The sequence below is a fragment of the Lygodium microphyllum genome, chromosome 17, assembly GCF_053477565.2.
Source record: "Lygodium microphyllum isolate KBCC chromosome 17, Lygodium_microphyllum_v1.1.10, whole genome shotgun sequence".
Classification (NCBI taxonomy): domain Eukaryota; kingdom Viridiplantae; phylum Streptophyta; class Polypodiopsida; order Schizaeales; family Lygodiaceae; genus Lygodium; species Lygodium microphyllum.
Genome location: NC_141151.1, coordinates 31,953,252 through 31,979,830, shown reverse-complemented (window position 1 = coordinate 31,979,830; position 26,579 = coordinate 31,953,252). Strand labels below are relative to the sequence as shown.

At 41.7% G+C, this 26,579-nt stretch overlaps 2 pseudogenes; both read right to left on the bottom strand.

Moving 5' to 3' along the window:
• Positions 1 to 3,052: 3,052 nt before the first annotated feature.
• LOC148021756 (uncharacterized) lies at positions 3,053 to 3,595 on the bottom strand (annotated as a pseudogene).
• Positions 3,596 to 12,821: 9,226 nt separating this feature from the next.
• Positions 12,822 to 13,518, bottom strand: LOC148021755 (uncharacterized; annotated as a pseudogene).
• Positions 13,519 to 26,579: the final 13,061 nt, after the last annotated feature.

The window sequence follows — 26,579 nt, the reverse complement described above, 5'->3', positions numbered from 1 at the left end:
CGATTGTCTATAGAACACATACGACGGTTCGGCGAGTTTCAATCAAAGATCATTGACCAAGCATGATCTTAGATGTTGAGAAAATGGTAAGAAAAATGTATATCAATCATGCATTGTATTCGCAAACTAATTGAATATCATATACAAAAACATTGGATGTGGTCGTAAAATTTATTACAGGGAGGTGATGTCTCAACCCAAGGAGCAGTGCACATTTTGCGGCTAGTTAGAAGAGTTTGTGAGTGTGCAATGGATGGAGTGACTGAGCAACCACAATGCACCACTTGGAAGACACTACCCAATCTATACTATCAATACCAAAGGAGACATATAGCCTTTCAAACTTTCCTAGAATCTTGGAGCATGAGATGGAGGCAAGGATCGGCATTGATATCCATGGATGTCAAGACATCTAATCCGCTTAGAGAGGAAGCATCCATACCATTATATGATGGGTGCCGAGTATCTTGCTTAAAGACAGTGCTTGTACTCCTAAGTATGCAAGCAAAATACGGGTGGAGCGATGTGAGTGTGACCAAGTTGTTCAAGTACTTCTACGTACACTTTGTTGATTTCTTTTCGGCACCATCATAAAAAACAATTGTGCTTTTTCAAGATGTTTTATGATTTCTTTTTAGGTTGATAAATTATCATATATTATCACTTATAAATACCATGTCTGAGTCTCATGATGACGGGCAACATATTTTACGAAAGCTTGGCATGGACTACAATAGCATCCATGCATGTGTCAACGATTGCATACTATTTTGAGGAGAATACGAGACTATGGAGACATGTCCAAAGTGTGATGCTCACAGGTATCGGCAGGACTTGCAAGGGAAAACCATCCCTCAAAAATTTCTTAGACAGTTTCTACTTATCCCTTGTATACATCACATATTTTGTACGTCTAGCATGGCGAGCTTGACAACGTGGCATGAGCAGAATAGATCCACATATGGAGTTCAATGAATATCAGCGGATTCACGATGTCGAAAGGTTTCGAAAGCAATGTCGCAGCTTCAGAAGTCCTTTAAATTTCAGGATAGAAGATCAATCAAGCATGACATTTACAACCTTAATCAACATCAACAGCTTCAATTTCATAAAGGAAACAAATTCGATTTCTAACTTGGCTGTTCAAAAACTGAAGTCCTTCATGTCCCTTTGATATGCCCTCAAGGCCTCTTTTTATGGTCAAAGCTCACAAAGAATAAAGATAGTCCATCATTTCACAAGTTCTTATTAATCTCTGTATCATGTCAATTTTGACATGTGTACACTCCATCAAGTGGCTTGTAGTACTGGTAGAAGCTATACAGGGAGCTACACCTGAAAAATCTGTCCAATGCATGCAATTACAGACTGTGTTACTTCCTCATTTGCAAGGCAAGGCATGGAATACAGATTGTGCTACTTGGCTGATTACAAGCTCATAAATAGAATATGGAAAGTAGCAAAAGCAAAGAATATGGTTAGAACATGCTTTTCCTTAGGTGGGCATTCAGACCTTTCTTTAGACTTTCTTGAGTAGAACCTCTTGACATGATATTAGGCTAAGATACTGTAGATCACCACAAAGAAACCTTGAATCTGTGTCTACATTGTTTTAGCTGCCTGCAAAAGATCTCCTTTCGACGATATATTGAACTAAACAGCTCTTTCTGTTCGTGGATCCTTCATGCATGCTTTTCCCTTTTAAAACCACGATGGCATTCTAGTTCTCTTTCCCAGCATTTCCATTTTCCATATTTGTTGATAAAGCCCGGTTTTCTACTCAGTATATTGTACGGCTTTTCATGGGTATCATTGTGAATGATCTCAAGGTTCTTGTGCCTACTGTCAAGGCTATGCAGGCAAAGGTAGACTGTCCAGGGTGGACAAAGGTGAAAGTCGAGAAGCAGATTTAGGGGTTGGAGATGTTTTGAAGATCGAAGGAGGCACGGTGTATTACATCTTTAACAGAGATGAAAGCCAAAGGTTACAGATCTTCAGTATATATGGCACTGAAGATGTGTATGATGATCAAATGTTCCATAATTACTTCCTTGCTGGATCCAAAGCTGTTTTTTCCCACTTTAGTGAAGAGGCTTGAGCTATATGCAAAGGCCTAAAAGATTCGGTTACTGCAGGTCCATTCTATGTTTTCCACACGATCGATTGTTCCCCTCTCATCGACTGAGAAAAACATTCCCTTTCTCTCCGTTTTCTTCAACGTAATGAAGTTTTATGGCCACCCCATGTCTTTCCATTGTTCAGAAATAAGTTCATGTAGATCCGAGTCAGGAAATGCAGCATACCATAATGCCTTCAGAGCCTCTTGATGATCTGGTCATGTACCATCAAAAGTTACTTCTAAGCGCAACTGTAGTCAGCACCAGTCTCTCTTCTTGCACAGGTGTGAGATCCAAGGTCAGAAATTTATCTCCATGTCCTTTCTGATGGGCACAACCACACAATAGCATGTTGCCAAGCGACAAAGCAAATCGTGTAACAACCTCAGCAGCAAGTATCCTTAAAAATCTTGACCCTGTCCAAGAGGTGGGTTTAGAGGGAATCTCTTCGCAAAGAATAGTAGATTTTCAAGAGAGACAAATCCTCCACCCCTGAAATCAGTTGAGGGATCATTGCCCTGCCACCCAACATAAGACACGAGAAGATGTCCTCCTTCCAGTACAGTGCGATGGCCTCCCATCCTCCTTCATTCCTCTACTTTCTGGTCCGACTCACAAGCAGTACATCATTTTTTATCCCGTTCGACGTCTGATTGCACTGCTCTTGGAGATGTCGCCATGTCCACCGAGAGGAGGATGCTCGACCTCAAATCTCCGAATAGAAACCTTCCACCAGCCGCCGTTCCCAATCGTCGCAGCCTCCTTCCGTGCTTTTTCTTCCCTTCCTCCCCCAAATTGGCTTCCCTCCCAGAACCAGAAAAGCACCCCTGGTCCCAGTCGCAGAATTCCGAGGAAAAGCAGCCCCTTTTTCCCCAAGAAAGCGGGCCACCGCAAGTGAATCGGTCAATCATAGCTAACATCAAAGGCTGATTGCTTCAGTTCACCCACAAACTAGCAAATGCCTCTTCAAAAGCTCTTCTACGACCCAATTCAAGAGTCCAGCCTCCTGTCCTGGCTGCTTTTTCTTCTCTTTGCTTCCTTGATTCCTCATCTTCAAACAGGCCATCACGATCTTGACCAGAATGTGATGTAGGACTAGTGGGTTTTGGCTACATGAAGACAGCACCAGGTGCCACAGCTGGTGCATATGTTCCACTTGGTTGTCCAGATGTTTGGTCGGAAGGTTCTTCCACAGTAGGAGCTGCTTGTGTAGTTCCTTGTGCATTTTGTCTTCTTAGAGCCATTGATCGCTCTTCTACCTTCCGTGCATTGGATGCAATGATTTGATCAGCATTTTCTTCTTGATATGCTTTCACCTTCTGTTCAGTAGCCTGAACATCTACTCCTTCTATCAAATTGAAGATTATATCCTCAACTTCTTCCAAGTAATCATTGTAAGCACGCAGTGATGGGAAATCTTCTTCTCGCTTATTGTATGTGTTCAATATCCTCCGCCGAGTAGGGATCTCCTTGTTCATACTGTGATGAAGCAAAAGAGTCACCTTAACCCCTAAAAAGGAACTCTCACATGTTCAGTATCCAGCGCCGGTCGGGTTGGCAGTCTCCTTGATCATGCTGCGATGAAGCAAAATAGTCACCTTAAGCCAACGGCCTGAAGGGCAAGCTGGTAAAACTAGCGCTTTGCGTATGTAGCACTAGCTTCGATCCAAGCCTTGGATTGCACCCGCTCAGTCCAAGCATTTGCATCTTTCATCAATTCTTCTCCTAGGTCAAGTCCAAAAGTCTCATTGCACTCCATGATATGACATTTCGAAACGGTAAGCCAATAAACATACTCTATGCTTCTTGTATGGTCCCATGTACTCCATACATACTCACAAGGCCATTACCAACAAACACATCTGAAGTATAACCCATCATACAAGCATCATGATGCAATGTCTGACCAATTTCTAGAAACCCAAGTAGAGACAATTGTTCCTTCCAAACAATAGCTTCTACATCTGTAAGTGCACCACAGGCTTGAAGAGCAGTCATGTATGTCAACTCATCACGAATTATTTCTTCCTCTTGCTTCAAACCCCTCTTCACTATATTACCCACATAAATTAAAAGAGCAAACATAACGACTAAGTATATACAAAGTATCAAATCACACACACAACTTTTGGGTGATTTTCACACCTCAAATGCGCAGCAATATGACATCCACCCCCTCTAATCCTGCGCATCCTCTGGATGGGCCAACTACCCATGATCGTTATCATCAAGATCCACAAACAGATCAATCTCTTCATTATGCATTTCTGGTATATCAACAAGATTATCTGTCATATCGTCTGTCTCTTCCATTGGAGTTTCTTCTCGTTGCTCTTCTCTTGCAAATTCTTCCAATGCATAATCTTCATCATCTCTTTTCTTGAAAATCTTGATTCTTTTTCTAGCAATAGGCACTCTAAGCACTGTCCCATCCAATTCTGTCAGCTCATATGTTGCATTATCAAAGACATGTCTATGGCCGAAACCATCTTTTCACCATCTTCCGAAGTGCAGTATGCTGATTTTCAAGGCTGCTATCAAAGACCAATACCCAATCTCCCTCTTCTATTGCTCTAGGCCGCAAGCGATGCCTACTGTCAAACCTGTCCTTATTCCTTAGTCTAGCAACCTTCAACCTATCAATAGCTAGCTGAATATCCTCTGATATTCTCTCCAACTATCGAATCCGAAGAGCTAAGAGCTCCTCTCTCGTCAAATCCTCCTGCCAAGGTAAAACTGACCAAGTCAAAGCACAAGTCTCAGTCGGCATAACAGGTTTCTGACCATACATCAACTCTGCAGGCATATATCCTGTGGTAACACTATGAGTCGTACGATCAGCCCACAAAGCAAATGGTAGAAGTCTCGGCCATTCTCCAATCCGTCCTCTGCATGCTTTGGCTAATGCTTTCATTATCGGCGGATGCCCTCTTTCACTCTTCCCATTTCCCTCTGGATTATATGCTGTAGTTAGAGCCAACTTGATTCCTAGCTGAGAGAAAAACTCCCTAGCTTCATCTACATCCAATTCACCATGATCCGCAGTGATCTTACCCACACAACCATACCTGCAGAAAATTTCCTCCAATAAGAACTTACACACTGCACTAGTGGACTTCATTCTCAAAGATTTGCCCTCAACATGATTGGTAAGATCCTCTCTAGCCAAAACAATATACCTCATCTGCCATAGACCCATAGGCATAGTAACCAAATCAACTACCCACTTATAGTGAATGCATAGCGGATAGGTCAGATGAAGCTCATCTTGATGACGCACTACCGAATACATCTGGCAGTCTCTGCAAGTCTCAACAAAGTGAGAAACATCTCTATACATGCCTTTCCACCAATATTTCTCCTTAATTTTCTCATAAGTAGCCCACACTCCTCTATGACCAGCCCAAGGACTCTCATGAAACTCCCTCATCACCTGTAACTGTGTCTCTCTATTACAGACAACCCGCAAAGGTAATCCACCTCTTTTCTTCGGATGCTTCCAAAGAAATCCGTCCTTGAGAAAATAATGATAGGCTTTCCTTCTGATCTTCTTGAACTCTTCATCTGTCCATTCATCTCTTTTTCTTAGTGTACTAAGGTACCTGCCAATCTGCAACCAATCTCCAACATAGAGTTCTTCTATGAAAGCCACAATATCATAGACATGACAAACATGATCAACCATAGTGGCTGAAATTTCTGCATCATCCTCTTCTACAAGTAGAGTCTCCTCATCATCATATCTGGCTCTAGACAACATATCTGCCACTGAATTATCCTTCCTTGCTATGTGTTTAAATTCCGGATTTAATGACTTGATGTATGCAATCCATCTCAGCATAGCTATATCCGGAGTAGAGCAACTCGTAATCATACCAATCAATGGCAAGCAATCTGTCTCTACCACAACTGAAGCTCCAATAAAGTACTCCTTGTCACATTTGAGAGCCGTTACAATCCCCAGTAACTTCCTCTTGATTTGTGGATATCTCCTCTGTCTCTCGTTTAGGACTTTCGCCCCAAACCGAATAGCATACCTATTTCCATCTGCATCATCTTGACCCACAGCCCAACCTATGCCAATTGGACTAGTGTCAACTATCAATACAATAGGCTTTCCACAATTATAATCCGCTTTCCTGAGAGTAGGAGCATTCTGCAATAACTTCTTCAATTTCCGCATAGCTCTAGTGTGGCTCTCATCCCAATAGAATTTCTGCCCCTTTCGAAGCAGCTGATATAAACAATCTGCTATGTGTGCAAAATGAGGTATCCAAATCATATAAAACACACAAGCTCCAATGAATCTCCGTACCTCTGAAGTGGTAGAACAATACTCCACAATCTTGCCTATAGCATTCACCTTATCAGGTGAGGGTTTTCTGCCATAATACCCACACATATGTCCAACAATGACAACCTCATTCACTCCAAAAACATATTTTTGTCCTGAAAGTGTCAAGTTCACTTCTTCTAACCTGGCCAAAATCTTCTCACATGCTGAAATATGATCAGCCACAAAGGATCTGCATCCCTGCTCATTTAGACTCTCATTTTTCTCTTCTTCTGCACACCCCTTAATGGGCACATCATCCAAGAAAGGCATGGTAAGCTAAGGTATATAATCTCGAAGGACCTTATGCATGGCATTCATCATATGCGCAACAGAATTTGTGGCACCTTGAGGCAAGGTACACATCCTGACAAGCCCAATAGAAGTTCTCATGGTGGTTATGTCCCTACTTTCCAAAGCCAGCTGAAACTGATCATATCCCGAATACAAATCATCTAAAGAATAGATGGCACGTCCAACAAATGCTTCTGCAAACTCATCCACAACTAGACCTATACCAACATTCCTGATAGTAACTCTGTTCTCTGGCTGCATGTCCTGAATAAATCGGAGAGTACCATTCTTCTTTGGAACTGTAAACCACCTATTTGAGTATGGTGCAGATGAAGGCTCAAGAATTCCCATCCTGATTTTCTCATTCAATAAATCAATCAGCTTTGGCAGGTGTGCCTTAGGCACTGGAATAGGTCAGAGATTCCATGGAATATGAGGAATAGTAAAAATGACCATAGGAGCAACAATATCAGGATTCACACATCCAATCTCATGCGGGAAAAAAGCAAATCCCCTTCCATGTTGCTCAAGCATCTCCTGAAAGCATTGCTTCTCTATGGGTAGCAAGAAATCACCATTTCTAATTTTCAATTCAGCAAGAGTCTCTGCTGAAAATTTATGACCAATATGCTCCGGATTCCTCAAAATTGACTGTTTAGCAGCTCTCTCTATTTGCTGATCACTGTTAGGTGGAAGCGGTACAGCAACCGGCTTCACCTTCTTATCCATAGTTTTGTATTTCGTGTCAACCCTGGCTTCATTATGCTCTTCTACATTACACAAATCTTGTTGTAAATCAGCAATTCTGCACTCCAATGGCTGAATATCCTCAGCCCTTTGCTCTATGGACTGCATAGAAATAGCCCTAAACTCTGGATGCTGAAATATTTCAGCAGTAAACTCTGTTGGCTGAAAGTTTTTAGCCCTCTGTGTCTTTGAAAGCTGATCATAACCAGCTGGAAACTCTATTTGCTGAATTTCTTCAGCACTCAACACTCTTTGCTGAGTTACCTCAGCCTTTGACTCAATCTGTGACACAAAATCTGCAATTTCATGAAACATGTCCAGGGACTACACTAATACATTACTATGACAATTCTGCATATTAGTTTTCAGCATATCTCCCATCTCTGTCATCGTATCTGCACAAATCACACTATCATACATCCCATCTATGTGCTTATCATCCTCCAAAATTCATGCATTTTTCAAAATTTTCTCCTTCTTGCATATATACTGCCTGGCAGCTCTAGGCAACCTAGAAGTCTTCTGATAGCTCATCGAACTGTTTGCTGAAATCCCAAAAAAATCGGAGGAGAAAACACTGCTGCCAAGAGGCGAGAACTCCAATCTCCTCTGCTCTGTACCACCGTCGTCTCGCGAAACGGCGGTACCTAATGAAAACCTGAATCCCTCACAGTGGGCAAAGATGCATATCTAAGAGTATCCCTGTTTCTAACATGGTTCACACATACAGTCATAAACTGAACTGCTCTCATGCCATCTTTACTACGAATCCGTGCATAAGCAGATCCATCATCCATGACCTTTGTTTCCATGTGCATCTCTGTGATGAATGACTGTCTAAGAATTATAGAATAAGAGCATGAATCCTGCACAGAGAAATGAAAATCCTCCTCTACATCACCAATAGAAACCCTGACACTAGGACAGGCAGCATACAAATCACATGCAGTGTTATTGGCGGCTCTCATACGCCACCCATGCTCTACATCCATAGGCCATCTGTTACTCTCATAAACTCCACGAACTATGAGATTAATCTCTGAACCATGATCCACCAATGCAACATAAGGCACCTCTTTCTCTCCAATCTTTACCATCGTCTTTGTAGTTGCCCTAGCCCAATGGCTCCACGAAAAGTGACTACACGGTATCAAGACATGCTCATCAATTTCAGCATAATGCATAGGCTGAACCCTTTTCTCTACCTGTGGAAAAACAGAAGCATTCTCAACCATAACCTCATCCTCATCCTCATCCAACTCCCCAATCAAAACTCCCTGTGTATCAGTGGTAGACAATGCATGACTTTTCCTCTTCAGGACCTCCTGAAACTGATCTTGAAACTCTCTTTTCGAGATGCCCAAAACCTCAGAAATAGTGAAAGTCACCTCATTGCCAAGTATCTTGTCATTAAAGATTTTCTTCATGTCCGTAGATGTCTCAATATCAGACATCAATCTAAACCCTGGCTGCTTTCTCTCTCTAGGCTCTTGCCTCTTTTCTCTCTTTTGAGCATCTTCCATCTGTCGATCTAGCCCTGGTCTTGAAGATGGTCTTGCAGTAGGTGGAGTAACAAACTCACCCCCTCTAGTCTTCTTAGCTACACTTGGATTTTCTTCATCCCTCTTACGCTTCTCCTCAACAAGTACATCTGCACCCTGAGACTTAGTCAAATAAGCATAAATAGAATACCTGTCAACAGGCGAGTCCCAATCTGTCTCTGATCTGATGCTAGAGCTTGCATAGTCAAAACAGTTTGCTGAATTTTTCCCTTGTTTGCAGTCTCCATAGCATAAGTCCATAATGCTGACTGATTCTCTGATCCCTTCTCAATCTGGACTCCATATGCAGAAGCATCACCTCTAGCTGTCACATAAGAAGTACGCACAGCCATGTCATCCACTAACTTCTTCATTCCACCTTTACCAAAGTTGGTAGCAAGTGGAGCTCTTGTCTCAGTCAACCAAATCTTACCATCTTGCCCCCAATATACCAAATTATTCATCCTTGCATCTTGAAAAGATTCACAATCCCTGCAATGCTGATGGTCCGTACTATCACACCAAATACATCTCCGATCTCTCCTAGGTGCACTAGGAGTACTCCTAGGTGCAGTAGGAGCACTAGAAGAAGTAGTAGGCGCAGTCGAAGCAAACTGCTCTTTCAACTTTCCCACCAACTCCGCTTTGACTGACTCCAGTGTCAAATCTGTTATGCCTTTGATTATGTCATCAAGAGAGGTAGGCACCGATGGAGCGGATGGTTTTGGAGCAGAAGGTGCAGGCATCGGTCGTGGAACAGGAGGAATAGGTGGAGTGGAAACAGTAGGCACTGGCATAGGCCAAGAAACTGGTTGAGGAGGAGAAGAAATAACAGGGATAGAAGCAGGCATAGGAGCAGATAATGGTGTAGGTGTCATAGAACCATTCTGTAGGCGAGTCTTCCATATCCTCCTCTTGGTTAAAGTCGAGACTGCATCCTGAGCATCCTGCCAATCCGTTTTAAGACCCATAGGCTTCGTGCAATCCTCAAGAAGCTCACCCAATTCTTCTTGAAGAGTAGGATCTGTAGCTTGCAAGAAAAGCTCAACTTTTTCAACATCCAATGCTCTTTGTTCAATGGCATCAAGCTGACTATACCTCTCTTCAAATTCTCGAATCAACTCTGAAGCAGCTAGACCTTTGTTTGGCATGTAGACCCACTCTCGGAATGACCGCCGAGTAGCCATACCAAAGTCCTCAAGAAAATATTCTTCTTTCAGGGCCTTCTTAAAATCTTTCCAATGTGTATTTTGAATAAAAATATCAGTCACTTTTTCCCTCAAGGCGGGTGTGACAAGACGAAGGAAATACTTACTCATAAGTCCAGCTGGAACTCCGAAAAACCCCATCTTGATCTCATATGTCTTCAAATATGCTGAAACATTATGGCCATCAAATAGCTTCTTCTCATTCTCCACTGCTTCAATAGCCTTAGTCGCGCTATTTGCATTCTCCTGCTCCGAATAGAGTTGCCTTTGCTGAGACAATTGTTATTGATGCAATTGTTGCTGTTGCTGCATATACAATTGTGTCTGCTGATTTTGGAGCTGCATATACATGGACATATTCTCCAAAATCTGCTTTAGATCCTCTGTTGAAATACTTGACGCAACAGTCATTGATGGAGCTGAAGTAGAAGACGCAGCTGGAATTGTAGAAGAGGCTGAAAGAGAGGCTGAAGTATCTCCCATCCTGAAATTTCTGCGACGCTTTCACGTCGGGTTCACCAAAGATGTCGAAGGGTTTCGAAAGCAATGTCGCAACTTCAGAAGTCCTTGTTAAATTTCAGGATAGAAGATCAATCAAGCGTGACATTTACAACCTTAATCAACATCAACAGCTTCAATTTCATAAAGGAAACAAATTCGATTTCTAAATTGGCTGTTCAAAAACTGAAGTCCTTCATGTCCCTTTGATATGCCCTCAAGGCCTCTTTTTATGGTCAAAGCTCACAAAGAATAAAGATAGTCCATCATTTCACAAGTTCTTATTAATCTCTGTATCATGTCAATTTTGACATGTGTACACTCTATCAAGTGGCTCGTAGTACTGGTAGAAGCTATACAGGGAGCTACACCTGAAAAATCTGTCCAATGCATGCAATTACAGACTGTGTTACTTCCTCATTTGCAAGGCAAGGCATGGAATACAGATTGTGCTACTTGCTTGATTACAAGCTCATAAATAGAATATGGAAAGTAGCAAAAGCAAAGAATATGGTTAGAACATGCTTTTCCTTAGGTGGGCATTCAGACCTTTCTTTAGACTGTCTTGAGTAGAACCTCTTGACATGATATTAGGCTAAGATACTGCAGATCACCACAAAGAAACCTTGAATCTGTGTCTAGACTATTTTAGCTGCCTGCAAAAGATCTCCTTTGGACGATATATTGAACTAAACAGCTCTTTCTGTTTGTGGATCCTTCATGCATGCTTTTCCCTTTTAAAACCACGATGGCATTCTAGTTCTCTTTCTCAGCATTTCCATTTTCCATATTTGTTGATAAAGCCCGGTTTTCTACTCAGTATATTGTACGGCTTTTCATGGGTATCATTGTGAATGATCTCAAGGTTCTTGTGCCTACTGTCAAGGCTATGCAGGCAAAGGTATATTGTCCAGGGTGGACAAAGGTGAAAGTCGAGAAGCAGATTTAGGGGTTGGAGATGTTTTGAAGATCGAAGGAGGCACGGTGTATTACATATTTAACAGAGATGAAAGCCAAAGGTTACAAATCTTCAGTATATATGGCACTGAAGATGTGTATGATGATCAAATGTTCCATAATTACTTCGTTGCTGGATCCAAAGCTGCTTTTTCCCGCTTTAGTGAAGAGGCTTGAGCTATATGCAAAGGCCTAGAAGATTCGGCTACTGCAGGTCCATTCTCTGTTTTCCCAGGATCGATTGTTCCCCTCTCGTCGACTGAGAAAAACATTCCCCTTCTCTCCGTTTTCTTCAACGTAATGAAGTTTTATACCCATCCCATGTCTTTCCATTGTTCAGAAATAAGTCCATGTAGATCCGAGTCAGGAAATGCAACATACCATAATGCCTTCAGAGCCTCCTGATGATCTGGTCGTGTACCATCAAAAGTTGCTTCTAAGCGCAACTGTAGTCAGCGAAGTCTCTCTTCTTGCACAGGTGTGAGATCCAAGGTCAGAAATTTATCTCCATGTCCTTTCTGATGGGCACAACCACACAATAGCATGTTGCCAAGTGACAAAGCAGATCGTGTAAGAACCTCAGCAGCAAGTATCCTTAAAAGCCTTGACCCTGTCCAAGAGGTGGGTTTAGAGCGAATCTCTTCGCAAAGAATAGTAGATTTTCAAGAGAGACAAATCCTCCACCCCTGAAATCAGTTGAGGGATCATTGCCTTGCCACCCAACATAAGACACGAGAAGATGTCCTCCTTCCAGTACAGTGCGATGGCCTCCCATCCTCCTTCATTCCTCTACTTTCTGGTCCGACACGCAAGCAGTACATCATTTTTTATCCCGTTCGACGTCTTATTGCACTGCTCTTGGAGATGTCGCCATGTCCACCGAGAGGAGGATGCTCGACCTCAAATCTCTGAATAGAAACCTTCCACCAACCGCCGTTCCCAGTCGCAGCCTCCTTCCGTGCTTTTTCTTCCGTTCCTCCCCCAAATTGGCTTCCCTCCCAGAACCAGAAAAGCACCCCTGGTCCCAGTCGCAGAATTCCGAGGAAAAGCAGCCCCTTTTTCCCCAAGAAAGCGGGCCACCGCAAGTGAATCGGTCAATCATAGCTAACATCAAAGGCTGATTGCTTCAGTTCACCCACAAACTAGCAAATGCCTCTTTAAAAGCTCTTCTACGACCCAATTCAGGAGTCCAGCCTCCTGCCCTGGCTGCTTTTTCTTCTCTTTGCTTCCTTGATTCCTCATCTTCAAACAGGCCATCACGATCTTGACCAGAATGTGATGCAGGACCAGTGGGTTTTGGCTACATGAAGACAGCACCAGGTGCCACAGCTGGTGCATATGTTCCACTTGGTTGTCCAGATGTCTGGTCGGAAGGTTCTTCCACAGTAGGAGCTGCTTGTGTAGTTCCTTGTGCATATTGTCTTCTTAGAGCCATTGATCGCTCTTCTACCTTCCGTGCATTGGATGCAATGATTTGATCTGCATTTTCTTCTTGATATGCTTTCACCTTCTGTTCAGTAGCCTGAACATCTACTCCTTCTATCAAATTGAAGATTATATCCTCAACTTCTTCCAAGTAATCATTGTAAGCACGCAGTGATGGGAAATCTTCTTCTCGCTTATTGTATATGTTCAATATCCTCCGCCGAGTAGGGATCTCCTTGTTCATACTGTGATGAAGCAGAAGAGTCACCTTAACCCCTAAAAAGGAACTCTCACATGTTCAGTATCCAACGTCGGCTGGGTTGGCAGTCTCCTTGATCATGCTGCGATGAAGCAAAACAGTCACCTTAAGCCAATGGCCTGAAGGGCGAGCTGGTAAAACCAGCGCTTTGCGTATGTAGCACTAGGTTCGATCCAAGCCTTGGATTGCACCGCGCTCAGTCCAAGCATTTGCATCTTTCATCAATTCTTCTCCTAGGTCAAGTCCAAAAGTCTCATTGCACTCCATGATATGACATTTCGAAACGGTAAGCCAATAAACATACTCTCTACTTCTTGTATGGTCCCATGTACTCCATACATACTCACAAGGCCATTACCAACAAAGACATCTGAAGTATAACCCATCATACAAGCATCATGATGCAATGTCTGACCAATTTCCAGAAACCCAAGTAGAGACAATTGTTCCTTCCAAACAATAGCTTCTACATCTGTAAGTGCACCACAGGCTTGAAGAGCAGTCATGTACGTTAACTCATCACGAATTATTTCTTCCTCTTGCTTCAAACCCCTCTTCACTATATTACCCACATAAAGTAAAAGAGCAAACATAACGACTAAGTATATACAAAGTATCAAATCACACACACAACTTTTGGGTGATTTTCACACCTCAAATGCGCAGCAATACGACAACGCACATGGAGTCACATTGACTCTACCTTTCCAAGCTTTACCTGAGAGCCAAGGAATGTTCGGCTCAATCTTGCTATGGATGGCATGAACCCATTTGGTCTGCGCTCAACTTCTTACAGTGTGTGGCATGTAGTCCTTGTTATTTACAACATCCCTCCATGGCTTTCTACGAAGAAAGGACACCTCATCCCTAGGTTGCTCGTTCCTGGCTACTGCAAAGTCAAGAATATGGATGTGTATCTTCATCCATTAGTTGATGAGCTTAAGATTTAGTGGGAGAAGGGGGTCATCATGGAAGATATGAGCAAGGGCGATCTGCCAATATACGAGTCATTCTCATGTGGGCCATTCATGACTTTCTGGGATTCAGGGAGTACTCCGATAAGTAGGTTTCCATTCTCATTGGTAATATCTATCATAGCTTGTTCAAGTTTGTATTCATTTGATGGATAGACGTGTTAAGACAAGTCTGGTTACCTCAGGTTATCATGCATGTCCATTATGTGGGCCACAATTAGACTCCCGAAGGTCACGAACCATAAAGAAGATGGTATATCAAGGACGTGCTGCTTTCTTACCCGAGGATCATGAACTAAGGGAACATTTTCTTGGATGACTTCCAATACGAATGAACATCCAAAGCTGGTACAAGCTAAAAATGGTCTACATGGAGTTGCATCCAAAAGGAATGTGATGATTCTCAGTTTTCTACGAGCTGCCATATTGGACCCACTTACAGATCAACCACTTGTTGGATCCCATGCATTTTTTCAAGAATGTGGGTAGCTTACTATGGGACCACATCACAAGAAAGAGAGACACTACAGGGGTACGAATGGATTTAAAGGAGGTAGGTAAGATGGAGGCGCTTTGGCCACAGTCAAGTGCTGATGGTCGCTTGCAACAACATCGCGCTCCTTGGGTTTTTTCCACTAAATAAGAGGGCATTGTGAAGCAAATTATCAAGTCTATCCGCACTCCGATGGGTATGATGTGTTCTCTCACATTCGTGTTTTCTAAAGACGACCAATTATCAGGGCTAAAATCCCATGATTGGCATAAGATATGTCAGGTTTGTACTATGAATGGATTGTAAGTGGGCTATGTATTTTGCTATTCGGAGTCTAGTCATTGTTCGTAATGCTTCTTCATTTGTGGTAGTTTATACTATCGATCACAATCATGGGATGCCTTACTCCAAAAATATGTGGGGCATTAATGGGTTGTAAAATTTAGTGTAATGGATCTCACAGAAGGAGATCAAGACATCCTCTATTGAATCTGCAAGGCGGGGAGCAGTGAAGAATGTCTATCTCTTTGAGAAGTACCTACCCACCAGCATGTTCATGATACAAACCCGCCTCCTGGTGCATCTTGTAGAGGAAGTGGAGATTGCATGACCTGTCCATATGCGATGGATGTTCTTCTTGGAGCGCTTCATGAACCCTGAAAGGCTTTGTGCGACAATGACCTTAGCCAAAAGGTAGCATGGCTAAAGGTTGATTGGTGTCTAAGGCGTTAGTGCATATTTCACAGTGACTCTACAAACAATGGATTCAGACAATAGTATACTATGGTCATCTGAAGGACGATGATAGATTGATCAGAGATGTGGTGGTTGGAAATGGGATAAAAAAAGAATGGATGCTACAATGGAGGAGAAAGTGAATCATTTTTGTATGTTACACCATTCCTCCATGGAGACATGGCTCGCTAGATACGAGCAAGCCAGGAAAGTTCGAGAAGAAACATGATCTAAATTTTGACGTAGTATGTGCCATCGACCAATTTGATATCTTGAGGGCATGGAGAAGATGCCACGGTTCATGTCAATGCGACAGTTATATGGAGCTTTTGACCGCTGCGTCTCGCAAAGGGACGAAGGTCTCAATTGAGGAGTGGGAGTTCTCGAGGGCATGTAGTCCAAAGGTGATGACGTGTTTAGGGTTTGTCATATCTAGATTTTATATGTGACAACTAATTAATTGTTTCAATGTACAATACAAAATATACAGTGTAGTGTGGTCACGCAGACGACATTTCCACGTGGAGCATATCAACAAAATGCGCTCCACAATAGACTGTGGTATCATAGCAAAGATCAAGCAAGAGAGCCAATGACGAGCAACAGATCCAAACACCATTATAGATAAGATGGAGCATTTTGAAAACTTGCAAAGTATTATCACGGTGGATTACCATAGCTTCTCCATGATCCTATTCAATGTGCAGTGGTTCAAAGTGATACTTAAAGGAGTTGGGGCAACAGTTCGATGAGGTCCATTTGGATTTCTCGAAATAGATTTTGAAAAAATATCAACGGATTTGTGTGACACGTTTGTATTGCTAGCCCATTGTGAACAGGTGCATGAACTCATGTTTTTTTTAATTTTATGATGACATGGTATATGTCACAAAAGATAAATCTCTCTTGTACATGATATTGAACTTTAATTTTCTATCTAAACCCCCAACAACCTCGATGGTGGTATGTTATACCTTCAGCTTCCCGAAGTGCCAGAGTATATGATGAAAGAAATGTTCCCACCATAGATGAGGACAGTATGCAAATAGAGGGGTTGATATTGCAAGGGGTGGATGCTGCTGAAAGCTTGGAGCATGTAGAGGAGCTAGAATCAGGTAACAATGATGGAAAGATAGGAGACCGAGAATTCTTTGAGAACAAGGTGGACTCATCCTTTTGTGGTGACCTTTCTATCAACTTTTCAGTGTATGCAGAGTTGTGTCAAAAGATTGACATGGGACCATAGGATACGTCATATTTGGAGCATCCACCTACTCAATTCTTTGATGAATCGCTTATAAGGATACATAAGATATGAGTTTTAAGTAAGATCATTTTTTAAGATTTATATTGCAGTGCTTTGCTTGATTTATATTGATTATGCTAACATCAATTTTTGTCTGTGGAGGTGACCTTTGTGGATATTTGGATCCACATGATAAGTGGAGGGATAAGCGAGAAGGAGCTACAAGAGATCTTCACACGTATATCTCTAGATCTAATGGCTCAATTCAGAGATATGGCAGACCAAGAGTTGTCTCAAACACTATCAAGACGTTCTATTAGATCTACTTTAGTGCGCTCTGATGCTTCGGTTTTCAATAGACGAGGTTGACACTCCAAACTTGGGCCAGGACGGAGAGAGTGGCTCTGGAGGATGCTGCGGAGACATGGATGTAGTGACTCGAGATATAGGTGCTACTCCTCTCTCTCGTGCAGGTTCGAGAGAGTGTGGCTCAGGTGGTTGTTGGGGAGGTACCAATGCAGTGTCTCTGTCTCGTCGTTTTGCTGGAGTTGCATTACCTGTGGGATTTGTCACACCTGTGGGGACATCTACTCCAATCACTCCACAACCGTCCATAGGTGGCACCCTTATGGGTGCTACTCCAAGAGATACCACCACCCTAGATACACCAGATGTACAGGGGTCTCCTGGATATGCCCAGGAGCATGGTCGCAGGTGGGAGAGGACACATCTTAGACATATCCCAAAGGGACATGGATACCTTGTAGATGATAGGACAAGAGCCGTCATCGTGAATGATGAGGGGAGGAGGGTGATGGCTCATATGAGAGAGTTGTGCCAACAAGTATTTTAGCACAACGTCTTGGATCCTTGGAAAAACATATTGGAGGGAAGTAAAAACTACATAGTAGCATCCTTTTATGAGGAGTTTCCAATACCCACCTTAGCAGATAGGTTTTCCACAGGCTTCCACAAGCTGGATGATGGAGTGCATGCATGCGTATATGTCACACAAACAATTGGACACACGCAAGGCACTTAAGAGTGGGGCCTCAAAGTCCGAGTGGCTAGATGCAGATGATTGGTGCCAACTCAGGGAGGAGGCTACAGATTCTCCAGGACGTTGGAGGCAATAGTGAGAGGCAACGAGGGTACAACTGGAGGCAGTGATTGGAGGTAGGAGTGGTCCATCATCTTGGGAGTGGCAGCCACAAGACCTATTTGGAGGACTTTGTAAGTTTTTCTTTTGCTCTTCTCGCTCATTTTTTTGCAATATCCCTTGTATTGACAATCGTGTTTCTAACAATTGTATTTTGTTTTCTTTGCAGCACTCCATTACAAACCGTGATCCCATCGGCCTAGAGACTAGATATGTAGAGAGACATGGTCTCACTGCATTGATCAACCGATTATATGCACCCGACGGCCCAGTAAGTCACTCATCTTTCTTGTCTATAGTTACTAATTTTAATTAAAATGCATTATTGTATGGTGGATTGATGTGTAGTTGTTTCTTTTTTTGCAAAAGTCTGTTCGATGCTCCTTTGTGACAGGACGAGCTTTCGGATAGCAAGGATCTATAGCTCTCCCTTGGATCTGTGGAATGCACATCCTCTTGTTTTTTGATCATGTGATTTATGTAGGAATTTTCTATGCACTATGTTATTATCATCTTTTGTATCTTGCCATGATTCTACCATCGCTTTCATTACACAATCTTATATTTGTTTTATTTATCAGTCTTATGGATTCAAGTACACTGCCCTACCACAAAAAAAATTCTCTATAACCGTCGCTATTTGCATCGCAAATTTATTGCATGCATCACTATTAGTGTCGCAATTTGTGTCACAAACCATCGCTATTAGCATCGCATTTGCAATGCTGATAGCGACCAGATAGCGATGTTGATAGTGACGCTAATAGCGACGGTTCTATGGCATCACTAATACCGATGTTTTTAGCAACGATGGAGGAAAATTTTTTTATGAACATTTTCGTCGATTTGAACGTCAATATGAGGCCTATATCTTGTAGTGATATGTACATCTTACTTTCAAGAAAATCTTCTTAGAATATACACTTAGGGATATCTCATATTCATGTGTCCAAATGGATAGAAAATGCAATGTAAGCTTGTAACTCAAGAGTGTAGTTGACATGAGATAGTTAGAGTGGCTTACAAGAAAGGGTAAGGGCATACACTATATATATATTGGCCAAATTTAGATAGAAGCTAACTCCCCTACTAGTTAATAATAATAGTAGCGGTTTATCAAGGTATTTAGCAAGAGAGATGTAAGATTTATATCATCGAAGTGCACGTTTCATGGCATAATCTCTATCTTTACCACCTCAAGAACAATACAAATTAGGGTGAAATCTCAATTGGAATAAAATGAAGCTTTTAAAACATGAGAAAATGGAATAGTAAGGCTATACCATCACAATGTAAGACAAGAGACTTGTGGAGATTTGGTTATAACACAACTTTGAGAACCCAATAAGCTTCCATACCACCCTTCATTCATTGATACATAGCTTATAATTATACATTTTTTACTATTAAAAATCTTTGTTAGGGTTGTAAAGCCTTAGATGGAGAATATACATAATTATGTATATGTTTAGGAAGGGCTCTCACAAGGGTAAATCTACACGACAATTATGCCACCTTGCATGCATGCTATGCCATTCTTCAAGCCGTAGTAGGCTATGTGTCTTGTAGTAGCATTAAGTGAGCTATGTTTTCAATCCCAAGCAATGTACAATGGATTATTTTTTTGCTTGTATGGTTGGTGGCTTGATAGAAATTGATCGTGAGTGGTAGTGCAAAGTGAGTAGCAAGGTTGTTATAAGCAATGGTGGGTTAGTTCCTTATAGGATTGGTAAGCACCTTATGAGTTGGTAACAAGAAATGTGGTGGCTATGTGCTTTGAGTTGACAATGTAAATATGTAAACACTCATGTATATATAGTTAGCTATGTGTTTATAGTAGCATTAAGTGGGATATGTATTCATTCCAAAGCAATGTACAATAGATTTCTTGTTAGCTTTTGTAGGGTTTGCGGCTTGGTAGAAAGTTATTATTAGTGGTAGTGCATAGTGAGTAGCAAGATATAAGCAATGGTGGGTTACTACCTTGTAGGGTTGGTTAGCATCTTGTGAGTTGGTAATAAGCAATGTGGTGGCTATGTGCTTTGAGTTGGCAATGTAAGTGGGTAACAAACAATGTAAATGCTTATGTGTTTGTAGCAGGCTATGTGTTCATAGTAGCATTAAGTGGGCCATGTGTTCATTCCAAAGCAATGTATAATGGACTTCTTTTTATCTTGTAGGATTGGTGGCCTAATAGAAAATGATTGTCAGTGGTAGTGCAAAGTGAATAGCAAGGTTATAAGGAATGGTAGGTAAGAGCCTTATAGGGTTGGTTAGCACCTTGTGAGTTAGTAACAAGAAATGTGGTGGCTATATTTTTTGAGTTGGCAATGTAAGTGTAACGTGCTGGTTGGTTTTCCAAGCACATTTTGGCAGTCCATCGAGAAACAAATCTACGCTTTGCCACCCGGCACTCCCATGAAATGTTTTGGGGTTTGTCGCTTAGGGTTTCCTAAGTCCGCCTCACAACAGAACGTTCATGGCCGGAACCCACTAGGATGGACCTGAAATCTGGGCTCCTAGGGGTCAAGGTCTGCTAACATGATTCTAGCGTCAGGTTTTGGACATCCTGATTTATGCAAAGATACCCAATCCGAAGCAGATCCATGCCACACTTGGTTCAAAGTGAATGGGAAACGAGAGGGATGCGCTGCTCAACCTCTCTACCCATAGGGCATAGTCCCATTCCGGTCCCCTAAAATTGCATGAATTGGATTCTAACCTAACAATACCCAAAGGTCAAACGATGGTAAACCCTTGTGAGAAGCCTCCCAATTCTCTAGGACCACTTTGGCATAGGGCAGACCTGTTGGGGGCTCCGCCCACCTGCTTCCCTTGATAGCTTTAGTTTTCTAATTAGGTCCTATCACATTTATGTGTGACATTTAAAATCAGCTTCATTAGTTAAGTCCTTTAGGGAATAGGGTTTGTTCACGTAATTTATAGCACAAACACGAATACAAAGCAAGCAGTCTTTTGACAAACAAGTTCAAACAAGTTCCTTAACTTATCTCAAGTTAATACTTGTCTCCAAGAGAATTATATATCCCCCTTCTAACCAACAGAAGTACCCCTTCTGCCCTCCTGAAGTAACTTGTCCAAATCACATGGCACCACAATTTCCATCTATTATCTAGAATAGGATCTTCCAAGGCCCTAGACATTGGGCTCATGGTAGTCTACAACTCCATTTTGGACTCAACAAGGGGTGTCCAAAGCTCCACTGACCCCAAATGATCTAGGAGTGAGACACAATTTCCATGGTTGGCCTTTTCACCACTCGACCTTCGGCCCGTGAATCGAGCAATGCCCTCTCAAGTTGAAATGCAACGTGACCTTGGAGATGATCCACCTGTGCAAAATATCCTTCCTTAATTAATCCAATTAAGAATCAAGCATAATCAAGGCAATCAACCTAGTATCATCATCCAAGAAAACATTCCTTTATTTCCCATGGCAACTTGTCGTCACAAACCCCTACCATGCATTTACCATCAAGTACAAGCACTTGGAATAATCATCCAAATCACATCCAGCAATCAATTTAATGCAAAAGCATTTAGGATGTTATTTGATCAATCAACAAAACAATGGTATCCTTTTCCAAACATTACACGAATAGTCATGATAACCTTTCCATTGTGTATTTTCTCTCCCTCTTGGGATCTAAGTGATTCCATGAAAAATTACTTAACACTTTGGCTAAGACACATGCCAAGGTCTAATTCAACTACACAAGAATGTAAATTCTATTGAGCACTTATATTGATCGATAACCTAACCCTCTTCTCAGCAAGTACGAAATCATCGGTCTTTCCTTTGCCTCATGTTTCCCTAACCCCTTGAGCTCTCTGCTTGCATTTGAGACAATGGTCTTCTCTTGATATGCGCATTTGGGGAATTCAGTCTTTCAATTACTTGGAATGCAGTTTATCATTTTTAATGTCCTATTCTCGTACAGGTCTAATGCATCTCATGCGAGAATCAAAGCAAGAATTTACCAATTTGGAAATACTTTACTTACGACCGGTACCACTATTGGATGGGCAGTGATGTCCTCACTCAAGGCTTTCCTTGCGGAATTGCCATTCTTGTGTGACATCTTCCACTTGGGGGCCATTCCCGATCTTTGTCTTCCCTAGACGCGAATCACACAAGACTTCCGCACCTTTTCCTTGGTTATCAAGGGCCAAATTGGGAAGATAATTAAATTGCAGTGGGGGATAATTTTGTAGAAAAGGGGAGTAGGTGTGTGTGACCACCCTCTTCGAAGGTGAAGAGAAAGATTCTCTTTCCAAAAGGCTCTCTCCCTCTCCCTCTTCTTCTTCTTCTCCTTCTTCTTCTTTATCCCTCTTCTTCTTCTTCTTCTTCTTCTTCTTCTTCTTCTTCTTCTTCTTCTTCTCTCTCTCTCTCTCTCTCTCTCTCTCTCACTCTCTCTCTCTCTCTCTCTCTCTACTTCGGCAGCAAAGGGGAGGGCAAGAAGTGGTATCACCTTCCCTTTCTCTTTCTTACCCTCTCTCTCCCCTCTTAGCAGTCGAGTCTAGGGGCATACCCCTTCTTTACCTTAAATGGGGTGGGAGGGGGGGCTTAATATAGGGGACGAGTGGGGTATTATTAGGAGAGGTGATGGGGGCTCTTCCTCCCACCTGGGTGGACAATTTGGTTACCGTTTTTTGCATGGTAGCGGGAATAGTTCTGTGGCCTCATTCTTGTCCTCTCTCTCATCATCATTGCAATCATCAACCACTCCTTCTCCCTTGACAGTGTCATCATCTTTCTCTTCTTTCCCTGTCATCACCTCATTTTTCCGCGTACTCGTCGCCACCCTCCTTCCCCTTGCCGTCATCTTCTCTCCCCTCCACGTCCATGTTTTCCCCCTTGCCACCTGTCGTTGATGGTAGAGGGGGGAGATTTGAAAAAAAATATAATTTTATTTAAATTTAGTGGGGGAAATTCCTACAAAACGTTACATCCTCTCCCCCTTAGAGAACTTGAGATGCCCTCATCTCGGAAGAAACTAAGGAAACAAGCATTAACGGGGCTTAAGGCTTGTGGGTTAGGACCCACCATGCGTCCATTGCGCTACTCTGATCACTCATAAGCATCATATGGTCTTTTGAAACAACAACTTATTGTATTAGATCTATCCAAGTCTGGATTACAAGAGAAGAGTTTATTGTAGTTACATCTCATGGATATCTTCTAGGATTTTCCTAAGTATCTAGTATATTATGGATCACTGGAGCTTGTACAATTTCTTTCCTTGTGCGTTCAAGTTCTCTTTGAGTTCCGTCAAGCACAAGCTCAAGCAAGAAATAACAAGAACAAAAGAAGAGAAGAGGAGAGTAGGTTTTGGCCACACACAAGAATGAGCTTCTTCATTCACTTTTTGCCTTTTATACAAAACTCTAACCCTAATCCCCTTTGTAATTTTTAATAAAAATGAACCAACCATCACAAAAAAGCACGTGTTGGCAAAAAAGTGCTATACATCACCATTAATTTCTAATTAATGAATTTGCATTTAGAGACCCCAGTTTGGAAATCGTAGTCCGGGGTTCAATAAGGCATCGTTTCACCCTAATAAATTGTATTTAAAATTTTAAGAAGGAACCGTCGTTTTCTTATTAAGGTTTATAACTTAATAAAATGTCACCCATTGTTAACAATTTCTTAAAATGAACCCTTCAGTAAAACCATTTCCTCTCATTGCACTTTTTTTTCCCTTTTTAATAAACACGCTTCGTGGGATGGGCGCGTAAAGTCCTCTTAGTTGACATTGTTGGTCAAGGTTATGGTCAGGTCCTGATTTAGATTTTTCTAGTACTATGGTTTGTTTATGTGCTACGATTACGAGTACGGTTTGTAGTTTTTCTTTTTTTTGCATGATACGGGGGTTTTGGGTGCCTGCTTGTTGCATTGCATGAAGCTTTCAATCGCATATATGTAGAGGTCATGCTTAATTTTTTCTAGGATGTGTGTTGTTTGGGGTGGTAAATTGGTTAGTTACATCTATGTTTGTAATTCTTTTGATTGATTTCTTTTTTACAGCTCTTTGGTTATTTTGCAAGCATTCTTTGTGATTGTGTGTGTTGTGGTGTGTGTGTTTTCCATCTGAATGGCGCCTCATGCTCCTCCTCCTATCTAGTATGTCTCGTTGATCAGTATAGGGATTATTCTTCCCTATTGGCTTTTGAGCCTATAGCAAAAGCCGGACTTGTGACTTTCATGGCTGCTTCATTTCCCTTGATTCTAGATTATCCATCCCTGTGTGATGAATTTCTTGCATCATACAGTAAGAAGTTGGACTTGATTCATGGTGCTTCCATGGTATTGACACCCCGAGGGTTAGGGAAGGCTTTGTCTCTTCCCTACAAAGGAGAACCCTTTCTTACAACTAGACAATTATTCTCCAACGATGAGATTTTCAAGCTGTTACAGAAGCAGACCAAAGATATTCTGGATGTCAAGAAAGTGATAAACACTTTAGGAGTATCTTTCTCCATGATCACTGATCCTCTTTGGAAGTTAGTCTGCCAATTCCTCCAATACAGGTTTATGCCTACTAAAACAACATCCCATTACTTATCCAAGGAACTCTTCACAGCTTCTAGGATGGTGTTAAAAGGGGTGGCTATTGATTGGAGTACTTACCTGCTTACAAAGATGGAGCAACATTTTGTCAAAGTAACCAGAGGAAATGTCACAAATGTCACCTATGGTTGCTACCTATATGCTTTCTTGACATACTCAGGCCTTAAGAACTGTATGCTACCACTTCCTCCATTTGATCCAGTACCTCCCCCACCACCTTCAGAAGAGTCCGAACCTATTGACATAGAGGATCTTGATTCTCATCCTCCATTGGTCATACAACGGAAGCACTTGAAGCGTGTGGCAGATAAAACTCCCTTAGTCATTCCTTCAGTCACAATTCCTGTTACTTCTGGCAGTGACCTTCCTACTTACCTCACATGTAACAATTTATTCAAGGCACATAGAGAGGGTTCTTTGGAAATATCAGTCCCTTCCCTGAATAGTTTAGTATCAGGAGATGCTATTCCATTCCTTTGTAATGACATCCAGAGTTCAATTGAACTTTCAGTTGACAGCTTGTGTTCAACAGCTATATGCTTCTTTCTATGAAGAATTTATGCAGTCTAAAGACCAGTTGCATAAGGCAACCTTAGAGTTAGCCTCTGCTAAAGACACACTTGCAGATATGTTTAAGAAGATGGAGCTGCAGACCCAAATGATCGAGACCCAGAGAGAAGAAATATCTTCTTTGAAGATTCAGTTAACAGAAGCTCAGTCAGAGGTCACTAAAGTCTCAGAGGAGAAAGAGAGGATGTCTAAAGAAGCTCAAGAGTTTCAGACTCTTTTAGATGCAAAGCTATCAGCCTTACAGACTACTCATAATACAGTGGAATCACAAGCTACCTAGATTAAGCAATTACAAGACCAACTGGCATAGTCACAGTCCGTTCCTCCAAGCCCTAATGTTCATATTATTCCTTCTATCTCTAAGCAGGACTTGGCAGTTCTCTAGAGACAGGCCACATTGTGTCCCTTGTTTCAAGATAAAGTGGAAAGATTGCAGTCCAGGATGGATTTGTTATGGTCTACATTTGAGCACTTTGAGGAGTATGTTCCTCCAAACCATTCTTTCTTTGTCCACTATCAGTGCAGAAGTTGGCCTTCTATATGGACCTTTCAACGATGGATCTTCCTCTTCCAGAGGATGGCTGGAGTGGGGCTTAGTCTCCTAAGTTGCTGACAGAAGTGGTCCGTATGGTGTTTGAAGATTCTGTGATGACCGATACCATGTTGCTGTGTTACATGTATCTACGAGGAGATCTATTGATTTCAGATGATGTAGATATGGCCTGGTATGTGGGAGATGTGGTTTTACAAGCTGTTTTGTATGTCAACTATTTGGAGTTGAGGATAGATGACATGTTCCAGTGTTATTCCTCAAAACTGACTACTTGCCCTGACAATTCATGGCACTCAATGATTGATTCTGTGGTCTTGAATCAACGTCAGAATACAGCTTCTACTTATATGCAGAGCACTAACCAACTGAGGGTGGATCTCTTAGCTTATCTTTCTAAAAACCTTGATACTCAACTAAGTCTTCATTTATGCTCTCTAACATTTTCTCTTTCTTCTTATTTCTGGCTATTGGAATGGGTGCAATAAAAGAAGACAGTGTATCAATAAATGGGCTATAACAAGAGTTGTATCCCTTGAATTATTATGTTTATGGACTCAAAATGAAGCTTAATATGTGTAGGTAAGGTAGATTTTTTGAAATTTTGAGTTGCAATTGGGTAAGGAATGTTAGAAACTCAGATCTAGGACATGGCTATGACAAAATCTATGGAGGTTGAAATGGAAAGTAGAGACTCATGATGACATTGACATTGACAAGTCAAATTGTCACACAAGTGAACTAGGTTCCAAGATTGAGACTTGGACTCATAAACACAATCTTATGTATTGACAGTGACAAGGACACTTTACTGTAAAGAAAAGAGTACTATCATTGCATTAGAAAAGAGTGCAAGTACAATGCTTTATAGGAATTGAA